Source organism: Chenopodium album, chromosome 1 (assembly GCF_948465745.1).
Source record: "Chenopodium album chromosome 1, dcCheAlbu1.1, whole genome shotgun sequence".
Lineage (NCBI taxonomy): Eukaryota > Viridiplantae > Streptophyta > Magnoliopsida > Caryophyllales > Amaranthaceae > Chenopodium > Chenopodium album.
The window spans coordinates 30,643,650-30,652,087 of NC_137834.1; the positions used below are offsets into that span (position 1 = coordinate 30,643,650).

General features: G+C 36.4%; 1 long non-coding RNA gene across 4 annotated transcripts; it reads left to right on the plus strand.

The window, feature by feature from the left end:
- Positions 1 to 664: 664 nt before the first annotated feature.
- LOC145579021 (uncharacterized) lies at positions 665 to 3,972 on the plus strand. Of its 4 annotated transcripts, XR_014099045.1 has the most exons (4): positions 665 to 990; positions 1,613 to 1,711; positions 2,560 to 2,617; positions 3,747 to 3,972. It is a non-coding gene; the product is annotated as an uncharacterized LOC145579021 (long non-coding RNA). The 4 variants fall into 4 exon arrangements; XR_014098998.1 differs by lacking the exon at positions 2,560 to 2,617; XR_014098985.1 differs by lacking the exon at positions 3,747 to 3,972 and having other exon boundaries at positions 2,560 to 3,739.
- Positions 3,973 to 8,438: the final 4,466 nt, after the last annotated feature.

Here is an 8,438-nt window from a genome sequence, read left to right on the forward strand (position 1 = left end):
AGTCATTTACAGCTCCCTATTTGCAGCTTTTCTAATCATAAATAGTCAAAATTACTCTTAAAATTAAGATTTCCCAAATATATATCGTTTTGTTGGGGCTTTCGTAGTAGGAAAAACGTTAGGAAAAAATCTTTTACTACGTCAAATTCTAGAAAATAGAGCAAAACAGACGTACTTTCGTGCCAAACTAGAAAACTCTTAAGAAAATTAGAAAAGGCTCCGTTTATAAAAAAACTTGGGGCGGTAAAACTAATTTACTTCGTTTTTGTTTGAAATTGTAGCGCTAAAACTAAAACTAAAAGTCTAAAACTGTCACTTTGTTTTTCACGTCATTCACGTGGCGTTTGGATTGTGAAAATGAGAGTTTGGGGATTAAAAGGTGCGAATGAGATTGAGAATTAATTGATGGGAATACATGAAAACATGGCAATACCTTGTTTGGATAGTGGGTGGGAATATATAGGGAATAAATAACAATTTTTACAAAAATACCCTATTAAGATTAATTTTTCATTCTTTTCATTGATGACAAAAATGTCATTTTTCCCTATTTCCATTCCCATCCATTTATTACCTACCCTCCTTAGGTAATAAAATGGTGGGATTCACCTGTAAATAATCTCATTCTCAAACCTCTTTATTCTCATTCTCACCAAACAAACGAGACTTATTTTTTCAATTGGGATTAATCCCACCCTCAATTCCCACTTGTCAAACACCCCCTATTGAATACACCAATAATCCTCTTCTCCCTCGTCAATTCTCCTTCTTGACGCTGACTCTTCTCGCGACGCCGTCTTCAAGAGCTGCCGCTAGGTCGCCCTCGGTCTAGATCTTCTTCCTCCCTACAGCCGCGAGTCAAGGATTCCTCCTTTATCCTTCTGGCTGCAAGTCAGGGCTGCTGGCCACTGCTCCAAGGGTTGACTCCTCCTTCAAGGGTTTGGGCGACTCCAAGAATCAGCATCACTCAAAGGATTTTCGGCCCTCACGGTTACCATAACTTCTACTTTCTTTCTCTTCTTTCTGATTTTTATTCAATTTTTTTAATACGGATATTGATAACGATTATTTTTTAATACGGAGGAAGAGGCTTGATTTTTCTCTCTACTTTGATTGTTGTTGTTATTGTAGTTTAATGGAAAAGGTTTTTGATTAAAATTAGGTAGTGGTGCGAATTTAGGTTAAAATTCTAAAAATTGTTGTGATTGTAGTGTTCATCCTGGATTTTTAATTGAAATTAGACAATTTTACAATACTAAGTTCAAATTAATTGCAGCATTTTAGTCAATTACTTGGAATCAACTTTGTTATTGCAGGCACTTTCAACAATTCAAAACCTTTCATCCAAAATCCGATGATAACATGAACCACTGACAATTAGAATAATAAGCAAAACTAAATTGGGATTGCAAAAGTAAAAACAGAGAATGTAAAATATAGTCATGAACAATGGATTGAATTAGGATGGACGCCTCACCACCTTAGAACATACAAGATCTATGTTACAGTTGTTTGAAGTCATTTTATTGACTTACCTTTTCGGTGCATTGTGTAATTTACTTGTACTAGTATTTATTTTGGTTATTGCCTTTATTTATTTGTGTTTATGCAGTTGGTTTGCTGAAATTTCAGGTACGTAGCTTATGAGAGACACTCTGAGGCATTGGATATCCTTAAGTCATGTGCCTATATCTAATTGCAACATGATCAGGTCTTCTATATTGAACACCAACTTATAATTTTTGTTCAATTTTTATTCAATTTTTATTCAATTGTATGGGAGAGTGCGGTCCATTTGCTGAAAGTTATGCTAAGTTTCTAATTAATGGCTTGTGTCGTTGTAGGGATAGTTAACAATAACTCTACTTTGTTTCTATAAGTTGTTTCCTATGAACTTATGAAGCTTTAGGGATGATATTATACTTCTATTATTTGGAGAAATAGAAACCTGGGTGTCATACTTTATCTTCAAACTGTTATATATGAAAATTCCTTCTCCCTATATGAATCTTATACGAAGTATAATTATCCTACTGAATGAGAGTTTAATCAATCTTGTAGATGAATTTGTTTATGATTGGAAGGTTATATAATATTAATTTATTGACTAATCTCTTAGAATAGGGAGCTGCCCATTGTGTAGACAACCATATACATCCATGCATGGTCAACCTTTTTTCATTTTGCTTTTGTACCTATTGAAATATGTGAATTTGTCCAAATGTGACTATGTGAGATTGTGAGGCCTGATTGTATCTGTGAACTAAATCATGTTCTGCATATCTATTTAAAATTTTATTCACTATTAATTCTGCTACTGTTTTGTTTGGGATCTAATTTCGTCTTAGACAAACTGGCTTTGAGCTTCTGAACTCTATCAATGGAGAGTAAGCTCTTTTAGCTCCACAATTGTCGTTGCATTATTATCTACAAGTTTGGAAGCTGTAGCTCAGATGCTTTAACCCTTGAGAGTATTGCATATGAGTTGTCACTTGTCAGTATGATTGTCTATTAATTTCTACTCTTCTTTCTAGGGTTCTAAGTGTATTTTACCTCTAGTCTGTAGGGCCGAAATAGAAATGGATTGGAGCAGGCCTTACAAGTTTTGAAATCAAAGGTATCAACAAAGGAGTTGTGAATCTGACAATGTTTAATTGGACCTGCAATATTACTCTTTTTGTATACTATCTGCATCATATCGTTTCTTACTAAAGTAGTTCCTAGTTACTCATATAATATATCTTCATTATTTCTTCGACTATCTTGTGTTGTTTGTACAGTTAGGAAGCTTGCAAGTTGACTTTGTTCTTCTTTGGTTCCCAGATTTAAAAATACAAACTGGGCGTCGACCACTGAACCACCTAAGACAAAACCGCTTACATGTTAACCCTCATTCCATGCTTGCTAGCTCTTGTTATCATGAAAAACGGGGTTCTCTTAGCTTGAAAAGTTTCACGTTTGCTGGCTCTACCTCAATGTTCCTTCACACTATACTTACATGATTTCGTTATGTTTTTGATGCTGAATTTTCGTATGTTTCAATAAATTTGTGAGTTTTGGCGTAATTTTTCTGGATTAATATGTGTTTATATTGTTTTAAGGTGAAATTATGTGGGTTTTAATGGTTCTTGGGTTGATTTTTTTTTCAGCATTTACTTGGTGTTTGTCTCTGAAATATCCTGAACTGCAACAGAATTGTGCATGAGTTCAAAGTGCTCATATAGCTTCTCTTATTTTCTTTCTGAGACTTTTAACTTTAGAACAATAGTTTATCTCTACATTTTCATATACCGTGGATGTTTTACTGAGGTGCAATTCTGCAGTATACTCTAATGTTCTATCTGTTTTCGATGTAACAAACTTTTAGGAATATGGGTAAGAATGCCTGGTTCGTGTCAAATCAGGGTTGAATTTAGGGTATAAAAAGGCTATTTCTTTACAATATATCATTAGTTCTGTCTCTTATAATTGTAAAGTCAACACTAGTCATACCAGTGTACTTGTTGAAATCGCTTTGGAGCAGCTCAAGCTCGAGCCAATATTGTTTGTATAGAAGTGTACTTTGGACTTTCTTTCTTAGTGAGCAAAACTCTGTTACATTGGCTCAAACTTATTTTTAGTACTACGCTAGTCGTAGTATATGCTTCTTCAAAATTGCAGTGAGCTAATTTTTAGACTTATAATGACAAAATATCAGAAAGAAAAAAGTGGTTGCTGGCTGATTTAAAGAAGTTCGTGATGTGCAGTGTGCTGGTCGGAGAAAGCAAGGTGTTTAAGAAGTTTCAGGGTTTTCCACTGATGTAGTTAGACACTTGCTGCTGCTCTTTGCTGGAGATTGCTTCTGCTTTGATGATTGTTTCTGCTCCAATTATAGTGTATTCTTATTGACTATTTGTATTTTTTATTTTTTTGATAAAACTTGAAAAGTGTAATTTACAAGTTATTAATGAAAATATCTAAGATTTATGTGTATATATGTACTATGTCTGTTAGTCAATTTGGGTGGAAAAATGCAAAATATAATATATTAGCCACTATAATATTTCTTTTTTCAAAAAAAAAAAAAAAAAAAAAAGCAAGCCACTATAATATCTGTGGAAAACAAGCTTATTAGCCACGCTTATATTGTGGCAAACAAGTTTATTAGCCACGCTTATATTGTGGCAAACAAGCTTATTGGCTACGATAATATTTGACATAACAATGCTTATTAGCCACGGTGGAATTTGTTGCAAATGAATTATTAGCCACGTTAATATTGATATGTCTAGTTTATATAGTGTTTTATCCCCGTCCCGTGGTCGTTATTAGTAGTGTTTTTGGCTCTTTCGGGCCACTTTTATTACTAATTTGTGTGTTCTAGTGTTTTCGTAGTTTTAGTTGTATTTTACAGGAAATTGCACTCTTGGAGCATTTTCCCGGGCTTTATTGGATCGACTACGGAAGCTAGAGGGACACGACCACTTTTGGAGCCCAAGATCGGTGAGAGCCGGTGATTAAGGGCTCGGTAATTGGGATCACGAGGCATTTGTACCATGTATTCGAGACCCGAGAGGAAATATAGATTGGGCCGAGAAATCTAGCCCAATCGAAGTCCAAACCTCGAAGAAGAAGACCGGGCCCGATCGGGCAAGCATACGCCCGATCGGGCGGATGCGCGCAAAGGAACTCTCAAGGGAGAGGCGCGCCCGATCGGGTGAGCGTAGGCTCGATCGGGCGCGGCACATCAGTGAAGGCGTTGTAAAAAAAGGCGGGCCCGATCGGGCGCGTGTTTTTCCTAGAGTCTGATTAGTTTAGTTTTAATTCGTGTTTTAGGAAAGGTTTAAATACGTTTTTGTACGGAATAATTACTGATCTCTTTTCTTAGACTTTCTCTCTCTACTTAGTATTTTTCTCTCTCTTAAATTCTCTCTAAACTTTTGCTCTTAATTCCTTCATTAATTCCATATTTACTTTGGTACAATTTCTTCCCTTTTTAATTTCAGCTATTTTAATTGTTTTCTTGATTATGTTTTTAATTATTTACTTGATTGGTTTAGTTATGATGATTAGTGAGTAGTTTAATTCTAGGGTTTATGGGGATCCATAATTAATATGAAGGGATAGTTTGTTATTATTGATTGTTGATATTGCATGATAATTTCCTATTGAATTGTTTTAATTCTTTGCAATTAGATTATGAATCGAGCAGATGTAATTTGATTGTGAATGTTTAGCAATATTGAATTGATGAATCGAGCAGATGTTGATTTAATATTAAAGGCTATTTTTAATAGGAACTTAGGTCTAGTAAATTGCGAGAGCCTGTTAGATCTATGTTGATTAATAAATTGCGAGAGCCTGTTAATCATGTTATCTATGCGTTGTTAATTATTAATTACTTCGTTCTATCCCGGAATATTAATTATTGGTGAACCTGTGACCCTAGGTTTCCTTATTATTGATTCTTTTCTCCCTAAACTTATTCTTCGTAGTATAGAATTCATACTTAAAAACATTGGTTACTTGGATAATTTAGAGTATAATAATTAATTAGAATTAAAAAGACTTGTTTCCCTGTGGAGTTCGACCCTACTTCCCTATCTACCTTAGTTAGTGATTTAGGTAATTATTTTTTATTAGGGGATACGACTTTACCCTGTCAAAATTTGGCGCCGTTGCCGGGGAGACGGTTTTATTTTTATTTTCTGATTATATTTTTGTAGTCTAGATTATCCCCCTTTTTGCCTCAGAGAACATTAGTTCTTTGAGGCAAATCTCATATTTGTCTTTAGTTCTTTGTTTATGCCCAGGTGTTCTAGATCAGGTGACATCCCTTTTGATCCTGAGATCGAGCGTTCTTTTCATAGGCAAAGGAGACTCTATAGACAAATTCTGGCGGGTTCTGAGGGGGACAACGATCGAAGAGATCCTCCCCCTGATTCTAGTGATACAGATATTCCTTCAGATTCAGAATCAGAGATGACGGCCCAGAAGAAACTCAGTGATTATTCGCAACCGAAGCTCACAGATTTCCCGCACCTTACTCCTACTCCGGCTCTAGATGGAGTTCAATTTGAGATCAAGCCCCAATTTATCACTATGATAGAGAGGAAGCAGTTCAGCGGAGCTGAGGGTGAAGATCCTAATCTTCACATCGCAGATTTCTGCCAATATTGTAATACCATTAGGCAAGCCGGGGTCACGCAAGACCAAATCAGGGAGATTCTTTTTCCCTTTTCATTATGTGGCAAAGCAAAATTATGGTTTAATGGTTTGAATAGAACTGCACTTGGTATTACTGACTGGGAAACTCTTGCTTTGAATTTCTATAATAAATATTATCCTGCAGAGAGAACAGCAGTGCTAAGAAGTGTTATTCAGAACTTCGCTTAAGAGGCCGACGAAACATTATATGAGGCTTGGGAGAGGTTCAAGGATCTACAGAGAGAGTGCCCCCACCACAATCTAGCACAATGGCAATTGATCCAAGCATTTTATAATGGACTTGGAAATTCTTCTAGATCAGTACTAGATTCGGCAGCTAGTGGGAGGTTTATGAATTTAAATGTGGATGATGCAGGACAGGTTATCGAAGACATGGCAATACACAATTCCCAATATGGGAATCCGAGGGGGTTTGCAAATAAAGGAAAACATAATGTCGATTCCGTATCCTTTTTGCAAGCTCAATTAACATCTATTTGTCAAAAATTAGATAATCTTACTGCTGCTCCTAACTCTGTAGCTAATGTTTCTGCTGTTGCTAACCATGAAGCTTTTTGTGAAAATTGTGGAATTGTAGGTCATTGGGAGTAAGATTGTAGGAGCTCTATGGAACAAGTTAATTCCTTCCAAACCTATAGGCAAAATAACCCCTATTCCAATTCCTACAATGCCGGTTATAAAAATCATCCTTATCTTTCATACCGGAGTACCAATGTACAAAACCCTCCACCTCCACAACAACCACAACAGCAAACACCACCACAGCAAAAATATTACCATCCTAATGCCAGCCAGAAAAGCCAAGCATCACCCTCATCATCTTCTGACCCTGCCATGACAGAAATTAGAGCAATGGTTGCCAATATGCAAAAGCATATGGAGAGTAGGGATGCGCAAATTGATTCTATTCTAGCCCATAATAAAATCATGGACAATCAAATTGCACAACTTTCATCTACCCTACAATCCCGTCAGCAGGGAGCTCTACCATCACAACCTATCCATCCTACAGATCATGCTAATGCAATCACTCTAAGGAGTGGTTCACATTATGATGGACCTCCTATGCCAAAGGAAGATGGACCAGTTCTTGATCTAGATTCCTCTACACCAAACGGTAATCCTGCTAGCCCTGCAGGGCTACAAATAGATACTAACCCTACTAATGTTTCTGTGCAGGGTAAATTGCAGGATAAGGGAGGAGATGTGTAGAGCCTAGTTATCAAGCTTCCATTCCCTAATAGACAACTGAAGAGTAAGCTTGATAAACAATTCGGTAAGTTTTTAGAGGTTGTGAAAAACCTGCAGGTAACAGTCCCTTTCACTGATTTAATCACTCAAGTACCCGCTTATGCTAAATTCATGAAAGACATCCTGACTAGGAAAAGGGCCTTTAATAAAGTAGAAACTGTAGCTTTCACAGAGGAGTGTAGCGCTTATTTGCAAAATAAATCCCCTCCTAAATTAAAGGATCCCGGTAGTTTTTCTATCCCTTGTCACATTGGGAATGTTTTTATTGATAAAGCTTTACGTGATTTGGGTGCTAGTGTCAGTGTCATGCCATCATCTATCTGTGCTAAATTAAATATGGGAGAATTAAAAATTACTAATATAACTTTGCAAATGGCAGATCGTTCGGTAAAATATCCCTTAGGTATTTTAGAGGACGTACCTGTCAGAGTTGGTAAATTTTTTATTCCGGATGATTTTGTTGTTTTAGATATGGCAGAGGACACACAAATACCCATTATATTAGGTAGGCCTTTCCTCCACACTGCAGGAGCGATTATTGATGTGAAAAATGGTAAACTAACCCTTTCTGTAGGTAACGATAATGTTACCTTTAATTTAGGGAAGGTTTTGAAAGGGCCTATGTTAGAGGAAAATTGTTGCTATATTGATACAATTGATATAATGGACGATATTTGTGATGATAGCTTGCCACAGGTTCTTGCGAAGGACCCCTTAGAGGAAGTTCTCTGCGGGAATTTATCTAGCGACAATGCAAGCATTTGGGGTAATGAGATACAAGATATTGAAAAGGCTCTTTCCTTAGAAGAGTTAAGCCCCAAGGATACAATGAAGGTAGTAAATTTAGTTCAGGAATCAAAACCTGGAGAGGTCAAGAAACCTGAGCTAAAACCTCTCCCTTCTCATTTAAAATATGTTTTTCTAGATGAGCAGGAACTACACCCCGTGATCATCAGTACTGCACTCACTGACCTACAATC